At 46.7% G+C, this 20,606-nt stretch overlaps 1 protein-coding gene across 1 annotated transcript in view; it reads right to left on the bottom strand.

Annotated features, from left to right (window-relative positions):
- GNAI2 (G protein subunit alpha i2) overlaps window positions 1–20,606 on the bottom strand; it is a 465,915-nt gene that overhangs the window by 190,709 nt on the left and 254,600 nt on the right. The gene's annotated exons all lie outside the window — the stretch shown is intronic.

Below are 20,606 nucleotides of genomic sequence, written 5' to 3'. Positions count from 1 at the left end.
TGTTCTCTAAACATCAGATACTAGATACTGTTTAGGTACATGTCGCCCTGACTCTCCAGACTTCAGTCTCTGCTCCTAGCACAGAGTTCATAGCCCCCAGCTTCTCCTAGTAACACGTCATTGCCAGTTTGCGCGCACCATTAGGTTAGAGGTCCCGGCTCCTTAGGTAGCCCCCTCCATGTTTCCGCCCCATTTATGACATATTCTGTTACGTTTACATCACATGTCTATGTATACGCCCCTGTTACACCCATTTTCACCCTTATCTTTCGCGACTGCTATTGACCACACCCACTGCTCCGCCTATCATATGTACTGTAATGCAACTGTTTTACTATATATTTGTGCAATGTTATTAAATGTGATGCCGATTCTGATCCTGCCCCCGGCAGCGCTGCCATCCTGTTCCCGTGCAGGTTGTCCTGTTCCTGTCCTTTATGCTGTATTAAACCTGCAAACTCCTACTACCTCGAATCTTGACTCTTATTTATTGAGCTATCTGTTATTCATTTATCCATTCAAAAATAGAGGTATTATTTATTTATTTACCACACAGCCCACACCGAATAGAATATTTGGCCGCATCCCGGCCTTCACAAGGGCTTGGCCGAGTTTGGCCCGTACCTCCAACGGACACTCTGGCAGCACTTCCGCAACCGTATCCCACAGAGAGTGGGTGTAGCGGCCCAAGAGGCATGCGGTGTTGGAAGACCGCAGTCCCAGACTAAGGGACGAGAAGATCTTTTTGCCGTACTGCTCGTACCTCTTGGATTCCCTGTCCGGCGGGGCCGACGGGAATGCGGTCTGGGAATTGGAGGCCTGGATGACCAGGCTCTCGGGGGTGGGTGGACAGGAAACATGGGTCGCCCGGGGCCGGGCGGTGGCGTCTGGCCACGTTCCTATCTACGGGCGAACCCGTAGCGGGCTTGGACCAAGTGCCCAAAAGAACGTCGGTTAAGGCCTCGTTAAACGGCATCAGAGGCTCGGCTGAGCATGACTGCGGCTTAAGGACCTCGGTGAAGAGGTTAGTCCTCACGGCCGCGACGGGGAGCCCAAGGCCTTGGCTGCCCTCATCAACACCACACTATAGGTTGCCCCCTCCTCTGTAGCCACGGTAGGAGGCGAGACAAAGCCAGTGTCAGGCGAAGTGTCTATACCACTGGCCTCCCCAAGTTCACCTGCCCAGTCCTCATGAGACTGGCATTCACGTGCCAGAGGGTCCTCAGACCCCTCCCAATCCTCCTCATCACCCATCTCCTGGTACTCAGGGTCAGCAAAGGATGGGTCCGGTTCATGGAAAGTAAACTCTCCGAACGGCGTCATAATCGGCGCCGGTGGTGACACCTGAGGGCTCGGCGCCGGGGGAGGTCGTTAAATCCACCGGCGGCGACCCGGATCCGGACCTCATGGCCATGAGGAACCGCTCGATCTCCTCCGGCGTCGCGTTAGGCCCAGGGACCGTAGGGTATGAAGCCGGAAGCGGCGCCTGTGACCCAGATGGTGCTGCGGGGATGGTGCCACCTGAACCCCCGGCCGCGTCGCGCGAGCGTCGGGGGGGGGGGGGGAGGGGGGGGGGGGGGAGTCGGAAGAGCGATGACGTCTCTGACTTCTTGTGCTTACCTGACGACTTCGACCCTGAGGAGTGATGTCAACTCCCGGAGCTATGATGGCTCCGCTCCCGCGACCGGTCCCTCGACCTCCGTCCGGACCGGGACTCTCTTGGCGCGGAGCCGACTGCCGGAGTTCGAGTCGCTTACGGGACCGCTCCCGTCTAGCTTTCGAAGTGAGGGCCCGGCAGTCGGAACAGGCCTTGTCATCGTGGTCGACGCCGAGACAGTGGAGAAACCGACGGTGAGGGTCCGTTACCGACATCAGTCGGTCGCAATCCTCACAGGGCTTGAAACCAGGCATCCCAAGCGGCACCGATCAGGAGTCGAAGACTCAAAAAAGGAGATCAAAAAGATCAAAAAGAGTTAGTCAAAAAGTGACTAAGGTACCACTTTTTCCGGATCTGCGCTGCTGGCGCGGAAAAAAGAAGAACTGACGTCAGCACGCGGAGGCGGCGTCTAAGTACTCCGACGACATCATCACGGCGCCCACGACGCCGACGACGGACGCGGAGCCGCAGACGACGCCTACCGACGCACAAGGGTACTGCTACGCAAAAAAATTACGGATCCAGTCTGACGTCTGGGGATATTCTAAGGTAAGGAATCTAATACTAACGTGTCTCTTTCAGATTTTGAGTTCTAGGCAGGCTATTATAGGGATCAGTTGAGAGGCAGTTAGGTCTGATGTAGGGAGTGGGGTATGCTGGAGTTCGGAATCTACGGTGGAGGTTAAGGAAGTATCCAGCCTGCAGTGATTGGAGGACTTAGGGGGATTCAGGTATGGAAGAGGAATCTAGATGGGCAGAGGAGGTGAGCCATGGGGTGGGGGAAAGTAATTCAGCTAGTAAAACCGCAGCTTCAAGGAGTCAGGGCATGGAAGAGGATGCAGGGGTAGTGGGGACACTGCGTGGAGATATGAGAGTAGAATGTTACGCTAGTAAAGGAGGGTGTGGATGGGTGGGTACTCTAGGAGAGCGGGGGGGTGGTGGTGAGCGCGGATGGCATGGAGGTGCAGAGAACAGTGAAAATATCAAAAATTGATAGGTTTTGCTAGGAGTGCTTCTGGAGCCAAAGTGCTCAGAGCAAGTCAGTGAAGAACATGAAAGGGTTGGGAGATGAACTGGTGTAGAGGGGGGAAGTGGATGGTGGGCACTCCTCCCGGCCTCCCCAGGATGGTTCCAGCAATGCCACAATTACAATTCGGTTACTGGTCGGCAGAGATGGCCATGGAGCATTAGTGTTAAGGTATTGGGTGCCTCCTGGCAGATTTACCAGGATTTGGGCTTCCTCTGCAGCATCAGCGGCCCCAGTGCCTGCTCCTGTGACTGAAGGCACCGGTATTGTGGATGGCAAGTAGGGGGTAGGCGCTCCTCCCAGGCTTCCCCAGGATGGAACCTGCAATACCACAATGTTGGTTAGGCCAAAGGTCGGCAGAGGAGTCATGGAATGTTAGTATTTGGGTGTTGGGAGTCTCCTGGTAGATTTATTAAGGTTTGGGCTATCTGTGCAGTATCGGAGGCGCTCAGTGCCTGTGCCCAAAACTGTACCCACCGCCATTGAGTGGGGTGAGCAGGGGGTAGGCGGTCCTCCTGGCCTGCCCTGGTTACAATTCTGCACCACGATTGGACCACATACTTCTACCTTCTGTTTGGGAGCACACCCGTTCCAGCCCGCTCCACTGCATACACGCCCGCTTCACCACACCCGGGGGGCAACCAAAAAGTGTACTTGTTGTTCAGTCCGGCACTACTAATTCGACCACTTCCGACTGCCGTGACCAATCGCGGGAGGCCCCGGGCACTCTTCTCGTGCCTGGCTCCCAGTGAAGGGACTGGTGACACAAGGAATCAGGTCCGGGAGCACACCACAGCCAAATCGTCAATACTCAGATGCCAGGGAGGTAAGCTTATGCACCGCGGTCGCTCGCCCAGAGGTTGGCTCTTGCAGGCCCATTCAGGGATATTCACAAAAAGTGATCTCAAAGGCCGGGAGCTTCTCAAAGGCTCGACCACCTGGTTGCCATTTTGATTTATTGTGTGTGGGTCTGAACGGTGGAGTAGCAAGGGTGCCATAGGACCTTATACAAGTAAAGGTAATTGCCCCTTTGACTGTTGTTGGGGCAGTGAATAACTACGATTATGGATATGAACACTGCAGTAGCATACAATGCTGTAGTCCAAAATCATAGATTTTAAAAATAGATTTAAAAATGATAACATTGAAAATAGGGTCTCTTCCAGTGAAAAGTAGACAGGCCCAATCTATTGGCTGAAACGCATCAAGAAAATGTGTTTTGCACTATGGGCATGAAAGAAAAATCAACTGAAAATATACCAACTTAGATTTTGAAAATCTGACTAAAAGGACTATTATGGCCCAGGGCTTGAAAAAATCCAACTGTAAGTACAGGTCATGTAACTTAATAAACTCACAAGACATTCAAGGCCTCCAGACATCCTTGTTTTCTTAACGTAGGACTAATATGTATGTATATATATATATATATATATATATATATATATATATATATATATATATATATATATATATATATATATATATATATATATATATATATATATATATATATATATATTTTTGTGTAGGTATAGGTTACATAAGTTGTCAAAATGATTGCCTTAGTCAGGGGCTGCTCTGACTATTTGGTGCTCTGCAGCAGCTCAGCTTTATGTTCTTCATAAGACACATCTAACCTGATAAAGTCTGCTCTTTATTCCAACTTGTCAAAAAACTACCTGTTGCTTTACTTTTACGATGAGCTGGGAGGGTTTGGGAGCATTACGTAAAGCGTGGGGTAGTACAGATGTGAGAAGACAGCAGCACATAGGGAGAGAGCAATACAACACATGCTGTCTCATGGAGTGAAAGTCATTCAAGCAAAGCATGGTAAAGAAGCCGTGCTCTAGTGGAGGGACAAAGACAAAAAAGAAGCGAATTAATACGAAATAAACTAATTAAACTCACAAGATAGACATCAAATGATGGATAATGGGCTGCACCAAAGTCAATTCAAAGTCCTGATTTTGAGCACAATAGGTCTTAGAGAACAAACAGCTAAAAGCTGCCTGCAGGCGAGACCTAAAATGGTAGATATTAACATTGGCAGACTGTTTTTTAGGAGACCAAAAAACAGAAAGAGACGCATTTGAAAATATGTATCAGAAGTCATGATTATCTTGCAAAAGAGGAACAGCTGCTTAGTAGGATCGGCTTACGTCACCAATGGCTCATGGCGGGTTGCCTACATTTATTTCCCTACAAAAAGATAGAATGCAAAGCAGTTGCATTGTGTTATTCTGTTCCACTATCTTAGCTGTTCTGCCTACCTCTCCCCGAACTGCCTGGCACAAAGCCGTCGGTATTACCCTGTGAGAGCCCGGTCTCATCAATGCCAAGCTGTTTTGACATCGTGTTTCTTTAAATCCCAACCACGCGACCCAAAAACAAACGCGTGAAAATGTACGTTCATGACAGAAAGGGTAGGGGCCTTGCACCATGTGAAATGTTTACCTGCTTCAGATCTGAGGGTGGTGTTCAGTGTGCTGTTTGTGTACAAGCCAAGAGGAGATGACAACAAATGCTTCAAAGGATTCGAAGGGTGTGTGCACCTGTATTGGCAGCACGGATGGTGGCCCCTGGCACTCAAAGACAGACCACAAACGACTGGGCGTGCCTGGACTCAACTGTCACAAAAGTGGGTGGTGATGGACGGAGCATCTGAACCAATCAAACCCTCACACCCAGTCAACAGATCTGGGTTTAATCCATCACCGTTCTTTAGCCCACTCTGCCACCCCAGTTCAGACATGGCCATATGCAAATCAGTCTGACCCTGTGCCTCATGGGATCAGTCCAACCCGAACTGCCAACACGAGAATACACATTTTCAGGCGGTGAGAGGACTTTTAATCTCAATATTTGTTTTATTTATTTAAAATAGTTTTATATGGAGCTAGCTCCAAACGGGGGTATCAGAGCGCTTTACATTTGCATAATAATAATTAGGGAATATTATTATATGTATATAAATATTAATATACTCCCATTTGCCCTTCTGGCCATTTACATTGTTCCTGGCATGTTACTATCACTCAGTCTCGGACTGACACCAGAGGTCAGAAGAAGGTCACTGACAGCAGGCTTGCAAAGGGCCAAAACTCACTGCATTTCAAGACATTCAAGAAGACACTAAGGCTGGCAAAGTCGTTCACAGCACCTGGGACGAGTTAAGAGGGGAAACCAGGTCGACCTTCAATAAATCTTCTCAAAACTGAAAGCACACAATTTTTTTTAGGCCCGAGACTGAAAAGCTCTGAGGCCTTCTGGCTGTCAGGACTTAGTTTAAATGCCAATTATGTGCTTGGGTCCCAGCACAGAAACTGAAGAGGGTGCTACGGTCACACTTGAGGAACAGTAGCAGAACTTCATGCAGGACTCAGTTATTTAAAAAACAAAACAAAAAAAAACAGGGATGGAGCTTTGCAAGTATTGGCTTAAGATGCATTAGGCGAACTCCTAACGTGCAGCACTAGTTCCATCTTAGTGAATTTCTGCAAACTCCATACAGTTGGACTCTCCTCCCATTGTGAGTATTTGTGGATCAAGGATAACTGGGTATTCTTTGCGAAGGAGCACAGGAAAATGTTGCTTCTCCAAGAACAGTGGACACGACTGTATCAATCCGCCTTTCATGAAGCTCTTGCCTTGTCCTGCTTCCTGACTGGGGGGGATGCACACAACTTAATTCCCTGGTGGCCATCTCCTACATGTATGGAAAGAAGCCTGCAAAAATGCTTTGCTGTGTGACCTGACCTGACCTGCACACACCTCCTGCAGGGATTTCTTGGACAATGAGCTCTATCAACGTTTTTACTCACCTGGGACTAAACCTACATAAATTTGCCAACAGCCAACACATCTGCAAGCCTCCTTGGAGGACTCTGTAAAGCCCTCATCCGGTTAAAAAAAAAAAAGATATTGGAGGGGTCTGGCCACAAAAACTTCAGAACGGCAGCCTTTGTCCAAGCTGGAGGCCACAGAAGTTTTCCTTATCGGCACTCTAGAAATTGGAGTAAGTATCCGAAGGCTTAAACAGGAGATATCCGGTACCTTGGATGGTGCACTTGGCATCTGAAATACTAAGCCCTAAGAAGTGGTATCAACGGAGATTCCCTCTACCCTTCTGCCCAAAAATAAGCTAAGATGACAGAGTTTAGGTTCACCGTGGGTGCGATTCACTTTGGTACAGGTGACAACATCTATCCTCTACCTTCACCCCAGCCGGCACTGTGTCCTGGTTATGCTGGGAGGATGAGTCACACATCCTGAGGCTTATCCCACAGTGTTGGGGTGGGGACCTGCTCGCTGTCTATACGAAGTGAGGACAAAGGATTCTGTATTCTACCATTAAAGATCAACTCCAACACCCTCATGCAGTGCTTAATTTGAGCCAGTGGTTCCCCGTGCTCAGTACCAGCACTTAATTGTCAACACTGGCGCTTTTGCCAGTCTGCCACATGGTGGCACTATTTGAATAATTTAGAGATGAGCACAACAGCTGTTTATTAATTCAATTTACATAAAAAATCACTAACACCATCTGACCAAGCCATTCTTACTGCTTTTAGGGGCTGGAATAGTTACACTTTAAGGAATGTGATAATTAGTTGTGCAGGTACTGACACTGGCAGGGGAAATGTGTGGTTTAACAAATTAAGCACTACCCCCATGGCACCGAACTTCATGATTAGCTTCATTACATTGACATGTAGGCTCACATTTGCTACTACTCCTGAAAGCTACTATTTGCAAGTTATGAGCCCAGGACGGACGCGGATTGTCGACAAACCCAAATTCCCTTCAGGGTATAACGCAAAGTTTTTAGTAGATGGCGTGGAAAGTAGGCTCGCTTTTTTACCCTACTGGGGTCATCCCCTTAGACCGACTCAAGCAGGATTACGCTCTTCTTCCATCAGACGCGTTACGTTACTTACAGCTGAGACACTGGCTGAATACCCTGAGTTTCAAAAATGGCTCGTCCCGCCCCCTTACATCCTTTGAGAAATGGCTGCTCTGTAAGGATAGTGACAAGAATCTCATTACTGAACTCTACGTCCTGCTCTCTGACGGTGGCTCCCCTTAAACCGAAGGACCAAATATGCTGGGAAGAGGAATTGGAGCGCTCCCTCTCCCGTAAAGAATGGAATAATTTTTTCTACATCACACTGCACACAACATGGCCATACACAAAGTAGCTGCCTACTGGCATCTCACACCTCCACGTATACATAAATGGAATCTGAGAAATGCTGGTGAGGCTGTGAGCAAACAGGATCTTCTTCTTCATCTCCTGTGGCATTGTCCCAAATTAGTTACATTCTGGAAGCAGGTCCTGAATGATATTGATCTGGCATTCGATAATGCTATACCCCGATTCCTAGCCTATACTATCCTAGGACTAGCCAACTCCCTGACCTTTCCCTTATGATCAAACAGGGAAGGCAAATGGTTCTAGCACTAAGCACAGTGTACCAAGTAATCCTCCTGCATAAGTGGACTGAGAAAATCTAGGAGCATGTCTCATTGTTGAACAAATTATGGTTCACCCTGGCGGTGGAGTGTATGTCGCTCACTGTAGAGGACAGAGCGGCCGCCTAACCGGACCTTTTACTCTGTGCAAGATTCAAGAGAGACTTATTCCATCTGACATTACACAAGTATTTAGTTTTACCGTTCTTTTTATTCAACACTCAATATGGAGTTCACTCACTAAATAATCCACCCTACTTTCTACCATGCATTTGTCCACAGCTGCCCTGGTTAGGACATGCAAAGCAAATACAACAAGATGATGGATGGAGCTCTGAAACTTTTCAACACTCACCCCCAGTCACAGATCTGAGTTGAATCCATCATTGTTCTTTAGGTCACTTCGCCACCCCAGTTCAGACCCAGCTATATGCAATTCAGTCTTGACATTGTGCCTCATGGAAACAGTCCAGCCCGAACTGTCAAGCCAGGTCTTCCCTGGACCAGAAACAAGCATCCTGAGAAAGTTTCGGGCTAACAACCCTCATCAGCCAGGCTAGCTTGAATCCCGTGGCAAAGGTAGCAAAGGACCTACATCTGGGCATACCCTGCCAACTTAGGGCGAACAAAGCAAACACAAGGAGATGATGGCCGGAGCTCTGAAACTTTTCAACACTTACTCTCAGTCACAGATCTGGGTTGAATCCATCATCGTTCTCTAGCTCACTACTCCACCCAAGTTCAGACCCAGCTATATGCAAATCAGTCTTGACCCTGTGGCTCATGGGAACAGTCCCGAAACCCAGGTTCTCATGAGTCACAGGGTCAAGACTGATTTGCATATAGCTGGGTCTGAACCGGGGTGGCAAAGTGAGCAAAAGAACGATGAAAAAACAATGGATTAGGCCCAGATCTCTGTACTGGGGTGAATGTTTTACATTGTGCAGCATTCTGTCCATCAATTGTTCTTTTTGCATTTGTCACCCTGAGTGGGACGGGTATGCCCATAAGTGGGTCCCATGCTCTCTCTGCCACTGGAGTCAAACTATCAGAGTCAAGACCTATTTGCATATGGCAGGGTCTGAACTGGAATGACATGGGGAGCAAAAAAAACAATGGATTAGGCCCAGATCTCTGTACTGGGGTGAATGTTTTACAGTGTGCAGCATTCTGACCATCAATTGCTCTTTTTGCACTGGTTAGAACATGGTCATTTACAATGATCCTGGGTAGTTAACCAAAATCCTACAGTAGAATGTACCGGTCATCTAATAGATTCACTGCTGTGTGCATCTACTGGCCAGGGCAAGGTGCTAGGAGCCTTGAATTCGCCCAATGCTAACCATGAGTCAGGTTTACTGTAGTGTAAAAGCCAACAAGTCCAGGAATATTTTTATCCTGAAGGAAGGCCATCTCTGGAGAATGGAGATCCATCTGCACCATGCCTCCTTTCCTCCCCAACAACTCCAAGGCCATGTACATTGGTCTGGTCAAACCAACCTCAACATACTACAGCGACATCACAGGCCCTGGAATGCGTGGCTGAACTCAAGTAACCAGCGCTGAGTGAGCCTAAGGTGACAGCACATTCACCACGTACAGACCTACATGGCCAAAAAAGAAAATGCCATTCCAGGTACCGACCATCTAATACTTCAATAAAAACCCAAAGCTGTATATTTATCCCATGAATTACACAAGTACAGAAAGAAAAAAAAACTGCTTCCCCAAAAAAAATTCACAGCAGAGTCTCACATAGTTAAATCATGGGTGTTTTACGTGGGTCTTAGAAGGCCAGATATGAGCCTCGTTTCTAGGATACCCACATATGATATTTACATAAAATGAATCTAAATGAGACCAATTTACTTAGTCTATGGTTATTCTGAAAATCTAGTAAAGATCACACCAAACTTGGTTTACTTTGAGGTGGAGTGTCCTAGAGAAAATACAAATACTGCTGTATATCATGACAACAAAACGCTTAATTCAAAGTGCAATCCAGTCCACTCGGTTTTTGCAGTAGAGATTCTGGTAGAAAATGGAGTGTAAATTTCAACTGTGTTTTGTGCGTTTGTGGTGCCTTTGGAGAAGTGTGCGAGGAATATTTGCTGAAAACCGGTTTCAAAAGAACATATCCAAGCATAACAACACATTTGTCAGAAAAGGATAAAATGCTAGTACCAACCAGCTCCAATTTACTGAGTTTTAAATGGATTTGGTGTTTAAGAGTGTAACTCCTTGAGCTGTAAACAAAGGGATTTGAATAACAGAAGCTTTTTATCACAGGCCATGTAATAACGCAGATGTTGCTATGCATTAACCCCATGAACAATTTTACCACCAGCATGAATAGTCAACTATTGAGAGATGAACCATGATGTCGAGTTGTTTTTGTTTAACAGATTAAGGGGCATATGTATCAAGCCTTTTTCCCCATTCGCAAACGGGTCGATTCTCAGAATCAACCCGTTTGTGAACGGGCAAAAGCCTTTTCGGATATATCATCCCAAAAGGCCATTGCAAGATAGCGAATCACAAAATTTGTGATTCCCTATTTTGCAAATGCATTTAAGTAATCGCAAATTGCGATTTATTAAATGCAATTCTTAAAGCACCCAAGTTGTGCGAATTTGCATTAAGAAATGGCAAATTACCACCAACTTCAAGTCGGTGGTAATTTGTGTTTTCCTAGAAATTTGGACTTTTTTGCATTTTTCAAAGTGCCATGTGGCGCACATACATGCCCTAAGGGTATGTATGTGCACACATGTATATTTCAGGGGTGCAACAGGATGTCCTTTTTGTTTTTTTGGTTCGTAAGAGTTTTATTTAATAATTGCCAACAAAACACAGCATTATGCCTACAACCCGGAGGCTGGCTGCTATTCTTAAATACCGTCATTGGCTACGTGATACACAGCTATTTAGCCGACAACTTCGGTCCGGCAGCAAGTTTAACCAGGAAGGCAATAAAAACAACATTATCTTTTCCCACAAAAATCATATTTCCTCTTACTTTTATATTTTTCCAAACATAACCCAACTTGTGACTCAATAATGTTGTAGACATCATACCGTATCGCACCTAGCTGCGTGATCTTTTCTACTTGTGGCCAGTCTGAGCGCATACATAACTCATCCCTACCCGAGTGTCCCCTCGTGTATCTGTCTGGTCATTGTATTGGCTTCTAACTTCCCGGCTTCACACCGTTATTGAATATTGATTAGGGCTCCTCATCCCTCTTCCTCCTCATCGTCTGAGCTTTCTATGTCTTCTTCTGACAGAGGTTCACACAGGTCTCCCCGGTAACTATTCCAGGGTAACCACACCTTATTCCATTTGCGCGGGTTAGCTCTCATTTCATATACCGCCCTTTCAGTCACCATAAGCGCGTCCATATTCCTACACCACTAGGCCAGAGTCGGCGTTTCCACCGCCCCCCACTTCTGTGCTACATCTCGTTTGGCGACCACGAAACCCACAATGGCCCACAATTGACCCCGACGTGTCAGTTCATTAGGGCCCCACACATTTAGCAAGCATATACGGGGGTTGGGTACCAGTGTTGCTTCTAGTGTTTGAGAGATGGTGCGCAACACTTGTCGCCAACAGTTTGTGACAGTTGAGCACTCCCAGAGTGTATGTAAGAATGTGCCTTCCTCTCCACAGCCCCCAAGACAATACGGGTGTTCCGCCCTGTGTAGTTTATGTAGCATGGTTCTCGTGAAGTATATCCGGTGCAGGATCTTAAGCTGCACCAGTCGAAACCTTGCTGAAATGCCCGCTTCTCTCGGGGACGCCAGTGCAGCATTCCATCCCGTCTCATCCATGTCCCCCAGTTCGCTCACCCATTTCTCCCGAAGCTTATCTAAGGGGTCTGGCAGGTTATTCAACAGTTTACGGTATGTGAGGGAGGTGGCACTAGTTTGCATGCATTCAGTGAGCAGGCGGTCCTCCAGTGTAGAGGACTCCGGGACATTGGTGCCTGCTGGTATCACTGCCATTAGTGCATGCCTAATTTGAACATATCGGTAGGTTTCGTTGGGACCCAGGTTATAGTGTTGTTGGAGGTGCGAGAACGGGACCACCCCGTCTTTTGACCACATGTCCCCCACTGTGGAAATTCCTATATTGTCCCATTGAGTGAATCCTTTGGATGCCGCATATGACCCAGCGCCTTAGTGTCCCACAAAGGTGTTAGTTTCGTTATGACTCCCCCCCCCCCCCATTTAAGCCTCGCCTGCGCTCTGTGCCATAGTGTCAATGTGTGTTTGGTTGGACCCATTAGTTTCGCCGCCAACCCCTTGTAGTATAGTGGCGCCAGTAAACTGTGTGTGCCCAGCTGTGCTCTGTCCGCTAGGTAGGCCGGGTCTTCCTGCGGGGCATGTAACCATTGGTTGAGAACTTTAAGTTGTGCCGCCCAATAATATAGTTGTATATTAGGCAGGGCTATCCCACCATCGTACCAGCTTCTATTGAGAGGCCCATAGGAATTAATGGGAAGGTATTTCTTAACTGCAAATCGCAATTAAGGAATACGTAGGAATCGCAATTAATATTTTGAAACCTGCATACATTTTATTTTGCGAGTCCTTAATAGCAATTCGCTAAAAGTCGATATTGAGTACTCGCAAAACGATTTTTTGATACATATGTCCAAATGTAAGTGGGGACCAATAACCTGCTAGCGCATGGTTGACATGCGCTTCACAACCGCTGCTAACTCAATCATCGCTATTGTACATCTTTTGTCCCGCGTAAAATGCAGAGCAAAGGCGGGGCATCAACATTTAACATAAAACCTGAGAATGGGCCGAGAATAGCCTTCCTCCTAGGCTGTCTGGCGAGAACTTGATGCAAAGAGGAGTAGGAATGCAACAGAAGCAACGAACAAGCCAAGCCCCCACTTTGTCTCTAGAGCCTGTACTGCAATTGGGAAAGGAGCAAGCAAAAATCCAGGGTAGAAACTTTTTAGGACATTAGTTCAAAAATTATTGTTTTTTCTAATATACAGGTCCTGTAAGAGGTTTAGTATTTGCTTCCTCAATCGAGAGCAGAGGCATAGATCTCAAAGCAGCAGCTGCAATGTAGCTGTGAGACAGAGGCTTAGAAAGTGGCATCCAGGGAATTATTTCCATTGACTTATTCAATTTTAATCAATTAACTAAACATAAACCAGTGAGGAGTCGATGCAGCAATTTCAAAGCTGCCGTATCATGGATTGTGAGAGAGAGGCTCTAGACTGATGCATCCTGGTAATTACTTTCATTAAGTTTTGATGAACAAAGAGTAAAACAATGAGGAGGGCATATTGGCATGACAACAATAACAAATCTTCTTATTCGCCCATTAACAGCAAACCCTTCAAGAATTTAAAACAAACTACAAAGCGTGGAGTACACTTTATTGGTCATTAGCACAAATTCTTTCATGTTGACATCTTTAATATCTCAGAGCAATGAGTTCCAGTTCACCGGACAACAATGTTTCAGTAACACACTGTGGTTATTCATTTCTTGCAAATTCCTGGTTTCTTAAGAATAATTAACAAAGCGCTTGAACGCAATAGCTCCAAGTTCCCACAGGACGAGATTGAGGTTTTTTTTTTCCTTGGCAGCCATAAGATTGAGAGTTTTAATTTGCAAGCTTGATATAATTCCAAAGCTTGATGCAATTTCCTTCTTCTCTACGACCACAGGTGGCCTATGGGCGCTCCCGGCTTTCTTATTTGCATTTCGTCGCCTAGCCCTGCCCCAATCACAATTCTGGCTTACCAACTGAAGATTTCTTGTTCCACATTCAATAACATGCCTTATACTTTGGATCGGAAGGGTGCAATGTAAGCTTGAAGGGATCAGAAAGTTACATTCGGTATTTAACCTTTCTCCTTCCCAATCAATACCCATCTCCATCTCATATGGATCCAACCATTGGCAAAGGTAAGAGGTCCCATCTTTTAAACCTGTTGGCTGGGGCAATACTATTTGGTGGGTCAACACAAGAACCCAGGGGAGGGATGGGTTTCCAGGAGGACAAGGGAGAGGGCAAATAGAGCGTGTGGTGGCAAGGTGGTTTTGCAGGTTGTGGAAGCACATGAGGAAGAAATCAACAGTGAGCATGGGGGAGCAAGTGGTTTTCAGGGGGGAGGCAAGTGTGAGAGATTACCAAAGCATGAAGTTAGGGAGTGAACTCATGATGTCAGGAAGGAATTAAAGCCCTTGGTCCTGAGAGCAATGGGTGGGGCAAATAGTGTCAGATAAAAACGTAGAGGGCTTGTCAGTGGAGCTCGACTTAATGTGCATCAGAAGGTCCTCCACTTTATATCTGGTTGGAAAAAAAGGCGATCACTTTGAAGCAGGACAAGATAACAGGGGAGCTTGGTTACCATGCGTAAACTGAGTTCCTGTAGGTCTCCTGGCTTACGCATCAAAGACAGATGCAAGGTTGTTGGAAAAGGGCAATGAGGCTGGGCAATGTTTGCTATGCATTTAAGATCAAAGAATCATTTTAGATAACTTTACGGAGAATCAGGAGCTGCAGCGATGCACGTCATGATTGTCTGCTTTGGCTTTTACAACTGCGCTCATACACCAGTCCACACTTTTACATAAAGAGATCTTTCTCCTTGGATGTTGTCTTGCAATGACGTTCTATGGGTAAGCTTGACCCATACCTGTAAAGCAGAACCCATCCAGGAATCCAATATTTACTGTTCCAAGGGAAAAAAAAAAACTTTTCTCACCATCTTTTCGAGGAAACAAACACACCAATGTGAAATATAAAATTAGCGTTTGGTTGGTCGCCTGGATACCGACAATATGGTTTAAAGTCACTCGTGCCACTTTTTGGGATGAATCCTACATAAAGGTGTTGGCTACTCTTTAGTATCAGAGCTTGCTGTTACTTGTTACGTTTTTTGGAAAGAAGGTATTGAAGTTATGGAATGTATTTCTGTTGAGGTCGCACTGACCTTGCAAAGAGCTGAAACATCTTTTGAGCATGTATTAAACAAGAACTGCATAAAGATAGCATCACTCGAATACACCAGATGCATCCTACCCCTAGAAACGCAGTAAACATATTCACTCTCAATTCCTACACCTCCTGATAATAATGTGTCCTGTGTCCTCAGAGGTGCCACAAAGTCCAGTTTTAAAGCCCTGTGTGCTACAAAAGATCAAGCTGTTGACGGTTTCTGGCATTAATGATGATTCCTTCCGATATACTGGTCCCATGTCAATAGTTTGACATCATCATATCTGATTTTTTGGGGCCAAGCCTCTACACTTTTTGAGCCATGGCCCAAAAACATAACTTCAGAGTAGTAATGGCGGTAAGGAGGGTGAGAAGATGGGGGAAGAAATGGCAGCTGACTAATCTGGGCACACCACAGGCAGACTTGTCAACAAGCTTCGACGAAGAAGAGTGACAAGTAATATGGCACCACAACTGATTGACTAGTCAGAAAGCAGAGCTTGGAAAGGCAATGATGCTCACAAGCAGGATAGGAGCGAGATTTCTTACCACCCATCTGCAGATGCAGTGTTTTCAATGGGCACCGCCTACTGGGTTCCGTATTCAGACTTAATACCTCATGCCAATTATATGAGGCAGATGTGTTAATCGGCTGGCATATGGCAGCCCCAGACAACCACCAGTACAAAACAGAATCCAAGCACCACTTGCTCTTCCAAATGCAGGGAACCAAAGACCACTACATGCAACATCCAAGCACAAAGCAGCTAAGAAGAACCCTCATATGTATTTCAACAGTGGTGGCCTCCAAACAAAAAGTGGTGAGGTGGGTGGAGAAGGAGCGTGAGGGGGTGGGGGGGGGGGTTAATGATAATTAAAAAACAAAAAGGAAGACTTACCTGAAGCTGCCGGCCACCTCCTGCTTCGCACCTATGTGTTCTTCCTTTCCCCAGCACACACTGGGACAGCATCACAGACTCCCTGGGCAATCCCCGCACTGTTCTATGAGAGCAGAGAGGGGATTGGCCTCAGCGGGCAAGGTTATCGCTCTGCTCAGGAGGGAGTCTGTTCTGTTTCTCCAACCCGGCTGTTTAATACAGCTGGGTTGGGGTTACTAAGTGCGCATGTGTGTTTGGTCGGCCTAAGACAGCCGGCCAAACAAACATGTACACTTAGAAGTGCACAAACTAGACCTCTCCCCCTTCCATGGACCTGGCCTCGCCCCTCACTACACACACACCTGCTCACCCAGCAGGTGAAAAATAAAACAATGATAAAAGATAGTTTTATTTTTCATCTGCTGGCTCTGAACCAGTGGGGCGACACTCCTGCGCCATTGCATGGAGCCGTCCCTGTATTTCAAAGCTCAAAAGACACACAGTGTGATATTGTGTAGCCTCATCCCTTCAATGAGATTATTTATTTACACGTGAAATCGACACTAGACTACTGTATGTAATATCAGTGTGTGAAATGGGCACATGTGAACGAGCGACGTAGAATGTTTAAACCATTGATGGTTATTACTATGTAACACCCAGATGCAAGTGTATAAAACTGGTACACACAAAAAGAAGGGGGGTGAGGGTACGAACTCACCTACCCCGAACCCCCTGTCAATACTTCATACACTAGAAGGAGTAGAGAGAATTAAAATCTCTGTGTCTCATTGTGGCACCTGCTGTGTGTCCCAATACTACCTTCACTCACACAATTGTGTGAGATGCTTCATCGTAGGGCTGCTAACAATACACCCCGGCGTAGCCCACGCACGGGGTGGTGCAAGACTATACAACACAGAAAGAAACAATTATTTCCACAGTGGCTGGGAACGACGGTAGGGAAAGTGCAGTGTGATGTCGTTTAAAACTAGCTCGGAAGTGTTGCTGTGCCTAAGACTTTATTCCTGGACTATCCGGCCAGGATTAAAAACGGTAAGGATGGTGGCGATTGGGATATGCAATGTGCTCCTAACAGCCCTCCTTACCGCCGGCCTTCCTCAGGACTCTACCGGTCCCAGTGAAATAATACTCTCACCTGAGGTTGAGATAAGAGGGTATTTAAAAACCTTTGTTCCATTTCTTAGGGATTTCCTCAAGAATAATGGTGGAGTTACTAAAAGGAACAGGGGAGAAGGAAGATCAACAGTGAAAAGGGAGAGAAAGAGAAAAGAGGTTAGGAGTAATCTTCAACTCTCGTGTTTCTCAAGCTCAGTATATATGTCTCTCGCTACACATGTTATGTTATGTTAACTCCATTTTTAAGCGCACAGCTGCCCCAGCTAAGGGGCGTCCCGGCGCTGCGCCTGGAAAGGAACACAACACGAACAGAGCAACAGAATGGATCAAATGGAAGAAAACTAGCAGCTATTTGGAAAGATATAAGTTTTAACAGATTTCCTAAATGTCAGAAGATCATCAAGGGCACGAACATGGGCAGGAAGAGAGTTCCAAAGTTTGGGGGCAAGCACTCTAAAAGAGCGACCGCCGGACCTACTTTTCAAAAAGCGAGGAACCACGGCTAAATTTTGTCCACAGGATCTCAGCTGACGGGAAGGAATGTAAGGGATAATGAGATGCTCTAGTATCTGAGGAGAAGCAAGTTTCAATATCTTAAAAGAAAGACATAAGGTCTTAAATTCTATCCTCTGAAGCACAGGCAGCCAGTGGAGCTTGAAAATAGTACTTCTAGCAGAACAGAATCTGGGGAGACCGACTAGAGCCCTAGCTGCAGCGTTCTGAACGCGCTGCAATCTCGTAATTTCGGCTTGATTGGCTCCAAGCAACAGCGAGCTCGCATAATCGAGCCTAGACAATATAACTGCCTGAATTATCAGTTGTCGAGTAGGAGCATCAAAAAATGTCAACACCGGCCTAAGCCCACGTAAGATACCAAAACAGGTCGCAGCTACTTTTTTTGTATGGCAGGAAAAACTAAGCGTAGAGTCCAGCCAAACCCCCAGATTTTTCACCTCGACAACTGGAGTAGGGGTAGGGCCCAGATCAGCTGGCCAACCCCAAAGATTACTCTGTTTGCCCACAATCAATACCTCGGTTTTTTTCGCATTGAGCTGCAGGCAATTAGCCGTCATCCATCCTGCCACCGCACTGAGACCCTCACGGAAGTTGGAGGCCTCAGGGTCAGAGTCCCCACTAAGTGCAACCACAAGCTGCGTGTCGTCAGTGTAGGACACCATCGTAAGGTCCCAAAGCTTGGTGACAGCAGCCAGCGGCCGCACAAAGATTGAAAAGCGTGGGGCTCAATGCTGATCCCTGCGTGACTCCCTGTTCGATGATGTGGGATTTGGACTCGAAGGGAGGTGTAGAAACCCGAAAGGTACGATCGAAAAGAAACGATTGAAAACATTCCAGCGCCAGACCCTTGTGCCCGCCTCTCCCAGCCGCTGCAGAAGTATTGCGTGAGAAACAGTGTCAAAGGCGGCACTGAGATCCAATAGTACCAGAGCCGCCGTTTGACCCGCATCTAGCACTGCGAGCAGGTGTTCAACCATGGAGAGGAGTGCGGTCTCAGTGCTGTGCCCAGCACGGAAGCCATTCTGTGAAGGGTCCAGAATGTTAGCGGTCTGAAGATGATTGGACAGAATGCCGTTGACATGGGCTTCTGCCACCTTCGCAGCCCACGGGAGGAGGGAGATTGGACGGTAATTCTCGAGTTTGAGAGGGTCCAGTGGTGGTTTTTTCAGGATGGGAGTGACGTGAGCTTGTTTCCATCTCAAAGGGACTTTACCCGAAGAGAAGGATAGATTTATAAGATGACGAATAGGGGGTAAGCAGAAGGCAGCTGAGTCTTTCAGCTGGGCAGGTCTAAGTGGATCCACAGGAGATCCAGATTTCACTTTAACCGCCAGTTTATCAAACTCCTCCTCCGAGAGAACTGGAAGTGTCGATAAAATCGAAAAGTACATGAAATGGGGACCAGGTTCTCACTTACCAGCGTAGTACTAGGGAAGGAGCGGTAAATATTAGTCACTTTTTCCACAAAGAAAGCCGCGAGATCCTCGCAGTGTGATGGTGAACAGACCTCGGGCACTGAAACTCTATTAGCAGTAAGATCTTTCAAAACTTTGAAGATCAGCTTTGTGGGATTGGGGCTAATATTAAATTCCTGTGAGTAATAAGCTGCTCGAGCCCTGCAAACAGCTCGATGATAGAGCTTAACTTTCGCAAGATAAAAAGTTTTCAGTCCCACCTCATAAGTCTTGCGCCAAGCTCTCTCTGCTTGTCTACAAGTAGCTTTCAGAAGCCGTAAGGGATCATTATACCATGGGCTGGATTCTGACTGGCGGCTCTTACTCCAAGCCGCAGGGATCAAGGAGTCAAGGGCTTTAGTAACCCAGTCGCAAAAAAGGGTATAACCGGACTCAACATCCTCAAACGGACCCAAAGGAGAGGACTCCAGGAGATGGTGAAAATCCGCAAGTTTAAGTTTTTTCCAAGGACGTCTAAGAATTGTTCTGTCAGATGTTTTAAAAGGATGGTCCTTAGTGGTAACCTGAAACTCGATCAGATGGTGATCACTCCAAGCTATAAGTCTAGGCAAACTGACCTTGACCGCACTCAAGTTGGTAAACAATGGGTCCAGAATATGGCCACACTCATGCGTGGGATGGAGGATCAACTGCGGGAGCTGAAGAGCCTCTAGGTCTGCAAGAATGCCACAAATCGCTGGAGTATCAGGGGCATCAAAATGAAGATTTAAATCCCCAATGATGCTAAAGTTGGCTGAGGCTACCGCAAGGGAACTGACAAGTTCAGGAAGCGCTTTCCTAAATAGTACATCACTGCCTGTCGGTCTATATATCAACAGTCCAGATAGGGTGAAATGATGGTTGATTGTAATAGCAAAAAACGCACATTCACAACCAGCTATGTCCAGAGGTTTCCAAATACAGGGATAGCAGGACTTAATAGCCATGGCAATACCTCCACCTCTGGAGTTGCGATTAAGCGTAACGATAGCATATTCCGAAGGAAGTGCTAGATTAGGTATGGCCGTGGCCTCGTCCTGTAGCCAAGTTTCAGTCATACAAAATATATCAGGAGATTCCAGAGATAACAAGTCATGGATATCCTGGTAATGTTTGGGCAAGGACCTGACATTAAGATGCCAGATTTTTAAATGAGAAGTATGTATAACGGGAGTGGCAGACAGGGAATCCACTAAGCAATGAGGCGTCATAGAAGCTAAAATAGGGGTAGGGGAAGAAAATAAGAACTTACCGCAAGAACAAACATAAGGGCCACAAAGTGGATATAAAGGAGCGTGCGTACAAGAAGTGGTCAAATTCCGAATCCTAAGAAGATCCTTCCTGGAATACTTGAAATCCATCTTATTAAATGCACAGAGTCCAGCCACGCCGAACGCCTCCTATGCGCTGACGAGCGCAGACGGGCAGGACTCTGGCACGACTCAGGCGCAGGGAAGGCGCGCCCGCTGTGCGTCACCGC

Source organism: Lissotriton helveticus, chromosome 9 (genome assembly GCF_964261635.1).
Source record: "Lissotriton helveticus chromosome 9, aLisHel1.1, whole genome shotgun sequence".
NCBI lineage: Eukaryota > Metazoa > Chordata > Amphibia > Caudata > Salamandridae > Lissotriton > Lissotriton helveticus.
This window is presented reverse-complemented; position numbering and strand designations above follow the sequence as displayed.